The sequence below is a fragment of the Littorina saxatilis genome, unplaced genomic scaffold (assembly GCF_037325665.1).
Source record: "Littorina saxatilis isolate snail1 unplaced genomic scaffold, US_GU_Lsax_2.0 scaffold_562, whole genome shotgun sequence".
Taxonomy (NCBI): domain Eukaryota; kingdom Metazoa; phylum Mollusca; class Gastropoda; order Littorinimorpha; family Littorinidae; genus Littorina; species Littorina saxatilis.
Window position 1 is genome coordinate 19,807 of NW_027128363.1, and position 15,194 is coordinate 35,000.

General features: G+C 47.4%; 1 long non-coding RNA gene across 1 annotated transcript; it reads right to left on the bottom strand.

The window, feature by feature from the left end:
- Positions 1-6,295: 6,295 nt before the first annotated feature.
- Positions 6,296-10,005, bottom strand: LOC138956723 (uncharacterized). Its single transcript, XR_011452769.1, has 3 exons — positions 9,571-10,005; positions 8,984-9,079; positions 6,296-6,334 (listed from the first exon to the last, which is right to left on the bottom strand). It is a non-coding gene; the product is annotated as an uncharacterized lncRNA (long non-coding RNA).
- Positions 10,006-15,194: the final 5,189 nt, after the last annotated feature.

The following is a 15,194-nucleotide window of genomic DNA, read 5'->3' on the forward strand; positions in this document are numbered from 1 at the left end:
TCTTTCCACCATTTGACATTGAAATTACGACAGCGCTTCGCGCTTTTGGCTGCATCGGTCTCCTTTTTTCGTTTCTCTCCACCCTGTTCTTCATCTTCATTTCCATGTCTTTTTACACCAGGGATGTGTCGCCACATTTTGCGTTTGGCATTTGAAGGCGATACTTATCTCTCACGCTAAAGAGCACAATCTGGGAGTTATTTCCCTTGCGGCATTGTCCTTCGACGATTTCAATGGTTTTTTTTCTTGACTGTGGCATTAATCGTAACGCAAATTTCAGTGACGACTTTGACTGGCGATTTTTCGTGATTGGCTCTGGCATTAGAATTTTCGGTTTGTCATTGTTGGAATTTATCCTGGGGCGGAGTGGGCCCCAGGCTTCGGCAATGTTTGGGGCGGAACACAAAACTCTGGGGCGTTCCGCCCCCCGCCCCCGTTAGTGTCGAACCCTGCTCTCTCTCTCTCTCTCTCTCTCTCTCTCTCTCTCTCTCTCTCTCTCTCTCTCTCTCTCTCTCTCTCTCTCTCTCTCTCTCTCTCTCTCTCTCTCTCTCTCTCTCTCTCTCTCTCTCTCTCTCTCTCTCTCTCTCTCTCTCTCTCTCTCTTCTGCCTATCTCTCTGTTATTTTCATAGTAACACATGTTACAAACCCAATATGCGAAACGAATATAAACTCTATCAACATCTTACCGAGTCTATGAACAGAAATTCGTCATTTGACCATTGCACATCATAGCTCCTACTCCATGGTGATGAAAGGATTACTTCTGGTTTGTAGACACGGTAAAATGTCATGTTGTGAACAAAGGGCTATTCGAGGATGATCTACTAGATTGATAGTTATCTCAGAACCTGATACACCCGTTTACAAGTGTTTATGTGCTTTTAATATTGGTCTGGACGAATTCGCCGGATAGCTCGTCGCAGCATATCCCCCAGGGAAATTGGACTCCGTTTACCTCGTCCGCTGCTTAGCTCGTCGGCCGGTTAGCTCGTCGCGAATTTTTCGGTCCCGAGAGGGACGAGCTAAGCGGAGACGACTGTACACAAGAAAATTTGCTGATTCAAATCAGCAGGTTCCCAGACGTTCCTTCATGTAATTTTTAGGTGAATGGTCAAAGTGGTTTCTTGCACACACTCAGTCATCTTGCACAACAATGCAACACAAAGGAACTTAGTCGATAAATATCGACAGGGGGCTATTTAATTTTTAGAGTTTGTTTTTAATCCAAATATAACATATTTATATGTTTTTGGAATCAGCAAATGATGGAGAATAAGATGAACGTAAATTTGGATAGTTTTATAAAAACAATTTTTTTTTACAATTTTCAGATTTTTAATGACCAAAGTCATTAATTGAATTTTAAGCCACCAAGCTGAAATGCAATACCGAAGTCCGGGCTTCGTCGAACATTACTTGACCAAAATTTCAACCATTTTGGTTAAAAAATGAGAGCGTGACAGTGCCGCCTCAACTTTCACGAAAAGCCGGATATGACGTCATCAAAGACATTTATCAAAAAAATGAAAAAAAACTTATGGGGATATCATACCCAGGAACTCTCATGTCAAATTTCATAAAGATCGGTCCAGTAGTTTGGTCTGAATCGCTCTGCACGCACGCACGCACACACACACACACACACACACACACACACACACACACACACACACACACACACACACACACACACACACACACATACACACCACGACCCTCGTCTCGATTCCCCCCTCTATGTTAAAACATTTAGTCATAACTTGACTAAATGTAAAAAATGAAAAACACGTCTGGGGATATCATACCCAGGAACTCTCATGTCAAATTTCATAAAGATCGGTCCAGTAGTTTAGTCTGAATCGCTCTACACACACACACACAGACAGACAGACAGACATACACACACACACACACACACACACACGCACATACACCACGACCCTCGTCTCGATTCCCCCCTCTACGTTAAAACATTTAGTCAAAACTTGACTAAATGTTAAAAAAAAACTAAAGAAGCATACAAGAGAGAGAGAGAGAGAGAGAGAGAGAGAGAGAGAGAGAGAGAGAGAGAGAGAGAGAGAGAGAGAGAGAGAGAGAAAGAGAAAGAGAGAGAGAGAGACAGCCAGCCAGCCAGACAGACAGACAGCCAGACAGAGATAGAGTATCACTGACAGAGTATGTCGCCGTGTGTATTTATGTGGGGGTGGGGGTGGGGGACGGGGGTCGATCGTGTGCACGGTGTGCGTTGGTGCGCGAGCAACCCTGTACGTATGTCCGAGGCCAAAAAATGTCGATTTCCGCCGATTCCTGAATGTGCGCGTGTGGTCAAACAATCACCGACACATATGAAACTTTACAACGTACAAGACTCCCCGAAAAACGTCTCCTCAATTAAACAACCAAATCAAATCCCGCAGACGTAGGGTGGTATCGTGAATGCAACGGAATTGCGACACGATCCATCCACTCACCTGCTTTTTTTCCACAGAAAAGAACGGAAATCATACGGGGCACCTTTGCCCTCTTTGCTATCATAAAAGGGGTGGTCACATTTGACACACTTGCGTTACGCATTATGCGGTAGTATTGCGCGGGGCGAGACTGCTTTTCGTTGCTCGCGCGCTGTAGCGTTGGCAGCAGGGACCGAAATACAGGTGACCGAGGGTCAAAACCTATTTAACTGCCAACTTAATCGTAAGCTGGGAACAGCCGTGTAATAGGTGCTTGATTTTGGTATTTTGATTTTACATAACATTAAACCTTTCTTGGGGTTCATGGTCATGGCAACAGCCATATTAATATTATATGATGTATAATATCATATTTCAGCATATGTGAATTACATGGCATCATACCAAACTGTCATACATTTTTATTCCTACATTATTCTGATTGATCATGATCACAACCAAACCTACTATCAGTGGACACATCCAAATGCAAGCGCCTGTTAACGTTCTTGACAACTTGCCACAGTGACTGATCTAAAAATATAGGTCCTTTGCCGCCACGGACACTGTTTGGCCTGTAGGTAAAATGTACAATGTATTTTCTGATTTGTGCACAAAAGCTTTTTTTCTTTTTTTCTTTTTTTAACATAAGAATGTTTAATGTCACTGTATGTTTAAAGGACCATGGTCATATTTGTAAAAAAGATGTTAAATTAGAAAATAAATAACATTTTGATTCATGATTTTTCCTACACCTGTGTGTGTGTGTGTGCGTTGTGTGTTTAAGTATATGCGTGCGAGCGTGCTTGTGTGTGGGGGGATGGGGGGGGGGTATGGTGTCTGTGGATTTGAGTGTGTGTGTGTGTGTCTCTGTCTGTCTGTGTGTGCACACGTGTGTGTGTGTACGTGGGTGTGTGCATGTGTGTGTGTTTGTACGCGTGCGTGCGTGTGTGTGTGTGTGTCTGCCTGTGTGTGCATACGTGTGTGTGTGTGTACGTGGGTGTGTGCATGTGTCTGTGTGTGTGTACGCGTGCGTGTGTGTGTGTGTGTGTGTGTGTGTGCTTGTGTGCTTTTGTGTGTGTGTGTGTGTTGTGTTTAAGTGTGTGCAGTTGTGTGTATGTTGGGAGAGGGGTCGGTTGGGGGCGGGGATTGGAATTAGAAACGAGTACTTACAGCTGGAACAATGAATATCAATCCGGTAGACACGTCTCTTTAAAGTTGACACCCGCCCAGACCGACAGTTGAATGCTGTTACTGCAACAAACGTTGCTGCCGTTACAACGTTGACACCCGCCCAGACCGACAGTTGAATTGTGTTACTGCAACAAACGTTGCTGCCGTTACAAAGTTGACACCCGCCCAGACCGACAGTTGAATGCTGTTACTGCAACAAACGTTGCTGCCGTTACAACGTTGAATAGAGAGATTGTGCACGAATCACACACACGGAGGTAAAGGACACATAGATAGTTGAATCGGCACCCATCGATGTGATCTGGCACAAGCCTTTACGGGTACACAAGCGTTGCAGACAGCGGGTGCCCGTGCTCTTTCTGGTCTTCAAAAGGCAGTATGTCTCGACATGTACATACAAATAGAGTGTGAGGATTTTGTGAAGGTTGTCACAGGCGATGGGGACTTGGATCTATCAATCTGACCCCGGGCAACACATAGAGTGTGAGGATTTTGTGAAGGTTGTCACAGGCGATGGGGACTTGGATCTATCAATCTGACCCCGGGCAACACATCAATCAGCCGTGTTGATGTTCCTAAACGGCTCCACCCTTATCAACTATTGCTGATCTCGGAACGGCTCCACCCCTATCAACTATTTGGTGATCTCGGGCAAGAAGAAGGTGGTCCCCGTTGTTTGAAAATAAGAACTAATCGCCACATTTCTAAAAGGGGAGCAGCGTACGGCTACCTTTGAGCAGTACATGCATCATTGCCTGCCTGTGGTGTTTAAAGCTTGTCACCAAACACGGGTACTTGAGGGTTGATGCTACACCACCGCAATGTCCCGTTTTACACAGCTTCCAAATCAATCTAATTTCTAACAGATTAGGATGTCTGCCTGATGTTCCGTTCACTATATGTTCCTGAATCCTGTTTTTACATTTAAAAAGCTCCGAGAAAACCGTTACAAGAGCCCTGATGCTGCTATCCGAGAGTAAAAGAGGGTCATTTCGGGTATCGGCAAAAACACTCGCGCCGACATGTTTGAAAGGTATTTCTCACGATTGTTAAAGTGTGCAGAAGCTCTGGAAGGATCCTTCGAGAATATGGCTTGTTCAAATTAACGGTGAGCTGTTCGATCATATGAGATTCAAAGGACTTCCAGAACAGCCTGTGTAAGTGTATGCGTGCATGCATGTTTGTGTGTGTGAGTGTGGGGGGGGAGGTGGAGGGGGGGAGGGGTAGTGTGCCTGTGGATCTGAGTGTGTGTGTGCGTGCGTGTGTGTGAATGTGTATGTGTGTGTGTTTCTGTGTGTCTGTGTGTCTGTGTGTGTGTACGCGTGCGTGTGTTTGTTTGTGTGTGTGTGTGTGTGTGTGTGTGTGTGTGTGTGTGTGTGTGTGTGTGTGTGTGTGTGTGTGTATTGTTTTAGTGTAAGCGTGCGTGCGTGCGTACGTGTGTGTGTGTGCGTGTGTGTGTGTGTGTGTGTGTTGTGTGTGTGTGTGTGTGTATGTGTGTTGTGTGTGTGTGCGTGTGTACACACACACACACACACACACACACACACACACACACACACACACACACACACGTACACACATTATTTAACACTTAGGGCTTAGATATAACCTTTGATTATGGTTGTTTTAGATTGATCTCAGGATGCATATGATTGTGTGCATGACTATAAAAGTCATACAGTCTACTTCGTTTATAACGTCGCCGGATATAACGTCACCCCCTTATATCGTCACCCAAACACCGGTCCCGGCTCAATTCCTTCTTTCCAAGACTATTTTAACCTCGGATATAACGTCACCGGATATAACGTCACCCAGTTATAACGTCACTCATCCATGTCGGTTATAACGTCATATCAATCCCCATACGCAGCACTGAGTTTGCAAAATCATCGATTACAGCGGCTTCACAGAGAAGATGGCTATAGTAGGGACAGACCTGTTCCTTATACAGAGTCAGCTCTTGTAGCATTGGAAGAAACAGGGAGATACAACTTGGAGTTAGCGTCTCTTTCAGAAACACTTCTCAGGTCTCTCTCCCGTTCTATCGCCACGTCCCTAGAACCGTTTGAGTTTCGGCAGTTTGAGACACAGACCCCATCAGTCGTCCCTTGGTATCCCCGATTCTGTGGACACCATTGTTGGGGACGGCAACTGCTTGTATCGAGCCTTGAGCTTTGAGATCACAGGCACACAGGCTCATCATGAGCGAATACGAGAAACATGATCAAAAACCCGCGACCATTTTCTGCCTACTTAGGGCGCGACCTACAGGAATACCTGGTGGAAGGTGGCTCTCCATTGCAGCCCAAGACATGGGGCACTGACGTGGAAATTCTGGCTGCAGCCACCCTCCTCCAGACCCCTGTGGTCGTGTATTCAGCATGTAGACGGTGGTTGACATACAAACCACTGTTCGCACTGACTGACAGCAGGCTTGAATCACTCTCTCAGAGAGCGCGAAATAAAAAGGTTTTTTGAGAAATTACTGCGCACATTTTGAGAGAGTGATTCGAGTGTGCTGAAGAGCAAAAACTGGCAACCACCCTCTACATGCTGCTCACTTAGTCCACCCTGTTATAGTGAAGTCAAGTTGAGCCCCATAAGTCCAAGCGATGCTAATATCACATTTGAGACTTTGACCTATATAGACTCCATGGGCAGACGCTGAAGTTATTACAAGGGCATTCTGAAAGATGACAATACAAATGCAGAGATGTAGAACTTTACATTACACTTACAGAAGTAACAACCAGAGAGCTGATTTATACAGGTAGAGAGAGAGAGAGAAAGAGAAGAAGAAGTAAAAGACAAGTCGCGTAAGGCGAAAATACAATATTTAGTCAAGTAGCTGTCGAACTCACAGAATGAAACTGAACGCAACGCAACGCAGCAAGACCGTATACTCGTAGCATCGTCACTCCACCGCCCGTGGCAAAGGCAGTGCCCGTGGAATTGACAAGAAGAGCGGGGTATTCGTTGCGCTGAGAAGGATAGCACGCTTTTCTGTACCTCTCTTCGTTTTAACTTTCTGAGCGTGTTTTTAATCCAAACATATCATATCTATATATTTTGGGAATCAGGAACCGACAAGGAATAAGATGAAAGTGTTTTTAAATTGATTTCGAAAAAAATTTTTTGATAATAATTTTTATATATTTAATTTTCAGAGCTTGTTTTTAATCCGAATATAACATATTTATATGTTTTTGGAATCAGCAAATGATGGAGAATAAGATAAACGTAAATTTGGATCGTTTTATAAATTTTTATTTTTTTTTACAATTTTCAGATTTTTAATGACCAAAGTCATTAATTAATTTTTAAGCCACCAAGCTGAAATGCAATACCTAACCCCGGGCTTTGTCGAAGATTACTTGACCAAAATTTCAACCAATTTGGTTGAAAAATGAGGGCGTGACAGTGCCGCCTCAACTTTCACGAAAAGCCGGATATGACGTCATCAAAGACATTTATCAAAAAATGAAAAAAACGTTCGGGGATTTCATACCCAGGAACTCTCATGTCAAATTTCATAAAGATCGGTCCAGTAGTTTAGTCTGAATCGCTCTACACACACACACACACACGCACACACACACGCACGCACATACACCACGACCCTCGTTTCGATTCCCCCTCGATGTTAAAATATTTAGTCAAAACTTGACTAAATATAAACAAGTCGCGTAAGGCGAAAATACAATATTTAGTCAAGTAGCTGCCATTTTTCAGCAAGAGCGTATACTCGTAGCATCGTCAGTCCACCGCTCATGGCAAAGGCAGTGAAATTGACAAGAAGAGCGGGGTAGTAGTTGCGCTAAGAAGGATAGCACGCTTTTCTGTACCTCTCTTTGTTTTAACTTTCTGAGCGTGTTTTTAATCCAAACATATCATATCTATATGTTTTTGGAATCAGGAACCGACAAGGAATAAGATGAAAGTGTTTTTAAATTGATTTGGACAATTTAATTTTGATAATAATTTTTATATATTTAATTTTCAGAGCTTGTTTTTAATCCGAATATAACATATTTATATGTTTTTGGAATCAGCAAATGATGGAGAATAAGATAAACGTAAATTTGGATCGTTTTTTAAATTTTTATTTTTTTTTACAATTTTCCGATTTTTAATGACCAAAGTCATTAATTAATTTTTAAGCCACCAAGCTGAAATGCAATACCGAACCCCGGGCTTCGTCGAAGATTACTTGACCAAAATTTGAACCAATTTGGTTGAAAAATGAGGACGTGACAGTGCCGCCTCAACTTTCACGAAAAGCCGGATATGACGTCATCAAAGACATTTATCAAAAAAATGAAAAAAACGTTCGGGGATTTCATACCCAGGAACTCTCATGTCAAATTTCATAAAGATCGGTCCAGTAGTTTAGTCTGAATCGCTCTACACACACACACAGACAGACAGACAGACAGACACACACACACACACACACACACACACACATACACCACGACCCTCGTCTCGATTCCCCCCTCTACGTTAAAATATTTAGTCAAAACTTGACTAAATATAAAAAAAAGAGCATAGAAAGAGAGAGGGGGTGGGGGATGGGGCAAAGGGAGTGTGTAATGTGACGTGAGGAAGGGGAAGAGCAATGGAAAATGAAACTCTCAGTACTTTTGATTTATATTAACAGTTATGGAACTATTTGAGCACTCCCCATAACCACAAACAAGGTACAGACGGCAACATATGTTGCACGGAAGGGTGGGGGTAGTTGGACTGGAGAGTGTTGTTATGGGTTTAGGGTGGTCTTTCTTTATTTGTACGTGTTTAACGTCGTTTTCAACCACGAAGGTTATATCGCGACGAGGGAAAGGGGGGAGATGGGATATGGGAAAGGGGGGGGGGGGGGGGGGGGTGAGATGGGATAGAGCCATTTGTTAAGTGTTTCTTGTTCACAAAAGCACTAATCAAAAAATTGCTCCAGGGGCTTGCAACGTTGTACCATATATGACCTTACTGGGAGAATGCAAGTTTCCAGTACAAAGGACTAAACATTTCTTACATACTGCTTGACTAAAATCTTTACAAACATTGACTATATTCTATACAAGAACCACTTAACAAGGGTAAAAGGAGAAACAGAATCCGTTAGTCGCCTCATACGACATGCAGGGTGCAGAGAAATAAGAATGTGGAAAAGAAGACTTTTGGTAAGTGAAATAAAGGTGATGGATCCAGTCAGTTTAGGGTGGTGCTGGGGCGGAGTGTGTATGTAACTTGATAATAATAAGCATGATCAGTTAGAGCTAACAACTATCTTGATCTTCACAGACATAAATTGCACAATCATTTCACCTGCATGTACCTTTATTTTTGCCCTTGAGTTAGGTGGAAGACAATGTTGAGTGGTGAACGCAAGTTGTATTGATCACTGGGTCATCCTGCGGTCCGGGCCATTGATCTGCACATTGCACCAGCACAAACAAACACAATGTTATGATCGCAATCAGCCTGCAAGGTCAATCATGAATCTAAGAACACAAACAATGTCCAGATCTAATTGAAAACGAGATCATCATTACTTGGGAAATTCAATGAAAATCTAGCAGTCAACGAGGCAGATAGATCTGTCCTTGCGATTGTTGTTGCAAGCAGATAAATGTGTGAACTTCCTTATCTCAACGTTATCATTCAACATATTGATATTTTGCCTGATGGATGTTGTGCCGATGAGATTTATAAACAAACAATCAATATCAAAGTCATAAACTTTTGAAGAAAAAAATTAAACAAATTGAGCAGAAAGAATCTAGCTTACTGCTGTGCTGATTTCGACAAAATCAATGCGTTTACATACCGAAGTCATTCCTGCTTTTATTCATATCATACTAGATGATCCTAATGCACAACAATACGAAAACGAGCTCAGCGAAATGAGTAACACTGCCTCACCTGCACTAACACAATGCTGCAGAAGCGAAGGTCGTCTACGACTGGAAATTTCGAAGTCGAACAGCGGCGTTTTTTCACTCTCAGCGGTTGTCTTGCTCGGAAAAGTGAAAAGCTTAACTTGAAATCGAACGGAAGTCACCATTCTACCTTTTCGTTCAAGCGTTGTTTTTATAAAATCTCAGAAAATGTAATTTTGACTTGGGTGATTTCGTCCGCCATTGAGATTCAGTTTTTCAATAATTTGTCTTCCTCCTTGGCAGAAGAGTCAAAGGTTCGGCCCGATCTTCAAGGTTTCCAAGACATGACTTGCAAACCCCGAACCTAGTTCGCCGAACCCCCCAAACCTAGTTCGAAAACTCAGGTTCGTCTGGTTAAGAACCAAGACAAGTTCGCCGAACCAGTCTTGAGGTTCGCCGAACCCCACGAACCTAGTTCGCAAACCAAAGGTTCGTCTGGTTAAGAACAGCCTTTACGTGAGCCTTGAAGGCTTCGCCTCTTGTTATACTGTTCAAAAAAAGAAACGCATAGTTGCTACTTGCCAAATTTGTTTTATTTTTTGAAAAAATTAACAGAAAATCCAATATTTAGATTATTTGTTTGAAATTTGGTATGGACACAGTTGAATGCACACACAGTTCATTTGCATCTTCAAATCAATCAGTCAATCAATACGATTGGGTGCCGAGGCTGTCAAGTCAGTAGGGGGTGTGACTGCCTTGAGCAGCAACAACTGCCCGGCACCTTCTGGGCATGGACTGGATCAGATGCCGGATATCTTGCTGTGGGATGGTGTCCCACTCCTCCTGAAGTGCCTGCAATAGATCGCGGTGATTTGCCGGCGCTTCTTCTCGCCTGCGCACACGTCTGTCCAATTCATCCCAGAGGTGTTCTATCGGGTTCATGTCTGGCGACATGGATGGCCAGGGAAGCACCTGGACATGGTGGTCGGTGAGGAACTGGGTGGTGAGTCGTGCTGTGTGCGGGCGAGCGTTGTCCTGCTGGAATATGGCATCCTGGTCAGCCAGAAGAGGAAGGGCGTGTGGGCGCAGAATTTCCTCCACGTATCGCTGGGCAGTTATGCGCCCTTGGACGTGCACCAGGGTGCTCCTTCCAGCGGTATTGATCGCCCCCCCACACCATGACGCCTCCACCACCATGAACGGGTGCCTCATCCACACAGTTGGGCGCGTAACGTTCGTTTACTCTCCGGTAGACCCTCCTCCGACCATCATGTCGCTGGAGCAGGAAGTAGGACTCGTCGCTGAACCACACGTGTCTCCAGTGATTCCGGACGGTCCAGCGAAGGTGCTGGTTGCCCCACTGCACTCGGTTCTGGCGATGGCGGCGGGTGAGGACAGCTCCTCTGTGAGGTCTGCGAGCTCTCAAACCAGCTTCATGCAGGCGGTTCCGCACGGTCTGGTCCGATAATCGGTGTGGCCCGGGGAGAGCCTGGACAGAAGATGAGGCCGACAGGAAACGATTCCGGAGGTGGCGGAGCCGTATGAAGCGGTCGTGAGTAGCAGTTGTCGCCCTTGGTCTTCCCGCTCGTGGCAAGTCAGCAACGGAGCCAGTGGCTTGAAACCTGACCCACAGTCTACTGATGGTGCTCTGGGACACGTGGAAGTGCCTGGCGATTGCACTTTGACTTTGGCCTGCTTGTAAACAACCCAATGCAATTTGGCGGTCTTCTCTGCTCAATCGGGCCATCTTTCGTCGCTGAATTGTCGTCTGATTTCTTTGTGGCGAACAATCCGCTTTTATGGGTTTTGGAAGACATGGTGAGAGCTCAATATTCCCCGAGTTTCACGAGATTACACTGAAGCATGACGAGTGGTCATGCCAAATGAGCAATTTTGACATTGTAGCCACTGATAACGCATGCGTCACGTGCAGAGCTCACTTGTGGCAATGGACGAAAGGTCGACGACCAGATAAACATTTTCTGCAGTTTGGTGGATATCCTTGTAGCCATATAACTAAATAATTATTAACCAAATATTACAAGCTATGCGTTTCTTTTTTTTGAACAGTATATATATAGTATAGATGATTCGAGTTTTCATCCCTCATGGCTTTTGACGAGCTACACACGTGTTTGCGTGTTTAGGTGGTATCAGCCATCTGCACTTATGGCAGAATGACCGAGGTCTTTTACGTGCCATTGTGGTGACACGGGGGTGGGACATGGCTTCCCTCTCTAGGTATGCACATAAAGTTGACCCGTGTCCGTCCCGGCCCGAATTCGAACCTGCGACCTTCCGATCACAAGTCCAGTGCTCTACCAACTGAGCTACGGTTTTGACGGGACGGAGTGTTCCTTTAAATGGGAGAGTTTGCTGCGATTAGCCCTGCTTGTTACCCATCCGTGTAATGCTTGCTTCGTTGCTACTGACCCAGTGCTCTCTCTGACATCGTCTGCTGCGGCGTGCTCATGTTAAACATTCCTGAATTTAAAACCAACCGCAGCGAACTGTCCAATTTAGTGTTTACACCGACACACTTGCACAGACACGAGCACTCCAGGGCCAAGGTGTTCACAGACACGAGCACTCCAGGGCCAAGGTGTTCACAGACACGAGCACTCCAGGGCCAAGGTGTTCACAGACACGAGCACTCCAGGGCCAAGGTGTTCACAGACACGAGCACTCCAGGGCCAAGGTGTTCACAGACACGAGCACTCCAGGGCCAAGGTGTTCACAGACACGAGCACTCCAGGGCCAAGGTGTTCACAGACACGAGCACTCCAGGGCCAAGGTGTTCACAGACACGAGCACTCCAGGGCCAAGGTGTTCACAGACACGAGCACTCCAGGGCCAAGGTGTTCACAGACACGAGCACTCCAGGGCCAAGGTGTTCACAGACACGAGCACTCCAGGGCCAAGGTGTTCACAGACACGAGCACTCCAGGGCCAAGGTGTTCACAGACACGAGCACTCCAGGGCCAAGGTGTTCACAGACACGAGCACTCCAGGGCCAAGGTGTACACAGACACGAGCACTCCAGGGCCAAGGTGTTCACAGACACGAGCACTCCAGGGCCAAGGTGTTCACAGACACGAGCACTCCAGGGCCAAGGTGTTCACAGACACGAGCACTCCAGGGCCAAGGTGTTCACAGACACGAGCACTCCAGGGCCAAGGTGTTCACAGACACGAGCACTCCAGGGCCAAGGTGTTCACAGACACGAGCACTCCAGGGCCAAGGTGTTCACAGACACGAGCACTCCAGGGCCAAGGTGTTCACAGACACGAGCACTCCAGGGCCAAGGTGTTCACAGACACGAGCACTCCAGGGCCAAGGTGTTCACAGACACGAGCACTCCAGGGCCAAGGTGTTCACAGACACGAGCACTCCAGGGCCAAGGTGTTCACAGACACGAGCACTCCAGGGCCAAGGTGTTCACAGACACGAGCACTCCAGGGCCAAGGTGTTCACAGACACGAGCACTCCAGGGCCAAGGTGTTCACAGACACGAGCACTCCAGGGCCAAGGTGTTCACAGACACGAGCACTCCAGGGCCAAGGTGTTCACAGACACGAGCACTCCAGGGCCAAGGTGTTCACAGACACGAGCACTCCAGGGCCAAGGTGTTCACAGACACGAGCACTCCAGGGCCAAGGTGTTCACAGACACGAGCACTCCAGGGCCAAGGTGTTCACAGACACGAGCACTCCAGGGCCAAGGTGTTCACAGACACGAGCACTCCAGGGCCAAGGTGTTCACAGACACGAGCACTCCAGGGCCAAGGTGTTCACAGACACGAGCACTCCAGGGCCAAGGTGTTCACAGACACGAGCACTCCAGGGCCAAGGTGTTCACAGACACGAGCACTCCAGGGCCAAGGTGTTCACAGACACGAGCACTCCAGGGCCAAGGTGTTCACAGACACGAGCACTCCAGGGCCAAGGTGTTCACAGACACGAGCACTCCAGGGCCAAGGTGTTCACAGACACGAGCACTCCAGGGCCAAGGTGTTCACAGACACGAGCACTCCAGGGCCAAGGTGTTCACAGACACGAGCACTCCAGGGCCAAGGTGTTCACAGACACGAGCACTCCAGGGCCAAGGTGTTCACAGACACGAGCACTCCAGGGCCAAGGTGTTCACAGACACGAGCACTCCAGGGCCAAGGTGTTCACAGACACGAGCACTCCAGGGCCAAGGTGTTCACAGACACGAGCACTCCAGGGCCAAGGTGTTCACAGACACGAGCACTCCAGGGCCAAGGTGTTCACAGACACGAGCACTCCAGGGCCAAGGTGTTCACAGACACGAGCACTCCAGGGCCAAGGTGTTCACAGACACGAGCACTCCAGGGCCAAGGTGTTCACAGACACGAGCACTCCAGGGCCAAGGTGTTCACAGACACGAGCACTCCAGGGCCAAGGTGTTCACAGACACGAGCACTCCAGGGCCAAGGTGTTCACAGACACGAGCACTCCAGGGCCAAGGTGTTCACAGACACGAGCACTCCAGGGCCAAGGTGTTCACAGACACGAGCACTCCAGGGCCAAGGTGTTCACAGACACGAGCACTCCAGGGCCAAGGTGTTCACAGACACGAGCACTCCAGGGCCAAGGTGTTCACAGACACGAGCACTCCAGGGCCAAGGTGTTCACAGACACGAGCACTCCAGGGCCAAGGTGTTCACAGACACGAGCACTCCAGGGCCAAGGTGTTCACAGACACGAGCACTCCAAGGCCAAGGTGTTCACAGACACGAGCACTCCAGGGCCAAGGTGTTCACAGACACGAGCACTCCAGGGCCAAGGTGTTCACAGACACGAGCACTCCAGGGCCAAGGTGTTCACAGACACGAGCACTCCAGGGCCAAGGTGTTCACAGACACGAGCACTCCAGGGCCAAGGTGTTCACAGACACGAGCACTCCAGGGCCAAGGTGAACGAGAAAGTTATCAACCGGGTGGGAGCCAGCTGCGGGATCGGATCAGTTAGAATCACGTGCAGCCCTCAGTTTCAACCAATAGACGTTTTCCGGAACTAACTGTCGGGGTTTACACGCGTTGTGCAAGAGTTGCGCCCCTTACTTCATTCAGACAGGACACGCGTTGTGCAAGAGTTGCGCCCCTTACCTCGTACAGACAGGACACGCGTTGTGCAAGAGTTGCGCCCCTTACCTCGTACAGACAGGACACGCGTTGTGCAAGAGTTGCGCCCCTTACCTCGTACAGACAGGACACGCGTTGTGCAAGAGTTGCGCCCCTTACCTCGTACAGACAGGACACGCGTTGTGCAAGAGTTGCGCCCCTTACCTCGTACAGACAGGACACGCGTTGTGCAAGAGTTGCGTCCCTTACCTCGTACAGACAGGACACGCGTTGTGCAAGAGTTGCGCCCCTTACCTCGTACAGACAGGACACGCGTTGTGCAAGAGTTGCGCCCCTTACCTCGTACAGACAGGACACGCGTTGTGCAAGAGTTGCGCCCCTTACCTCGTACAGACAGGACACGCGTTGTGCAAGAGTTGCGCCCCTTACCTCGTACAGACAGGACACGCGTTGTGCAAGAGTTGCGCCCCTTACCTCGTACAGACAGGACACGCGTTGTGCAAGAGTTGCGCCCCTTACCTCGTACAGACAGGACACGCGTTGTGCAAGAGTTGCGC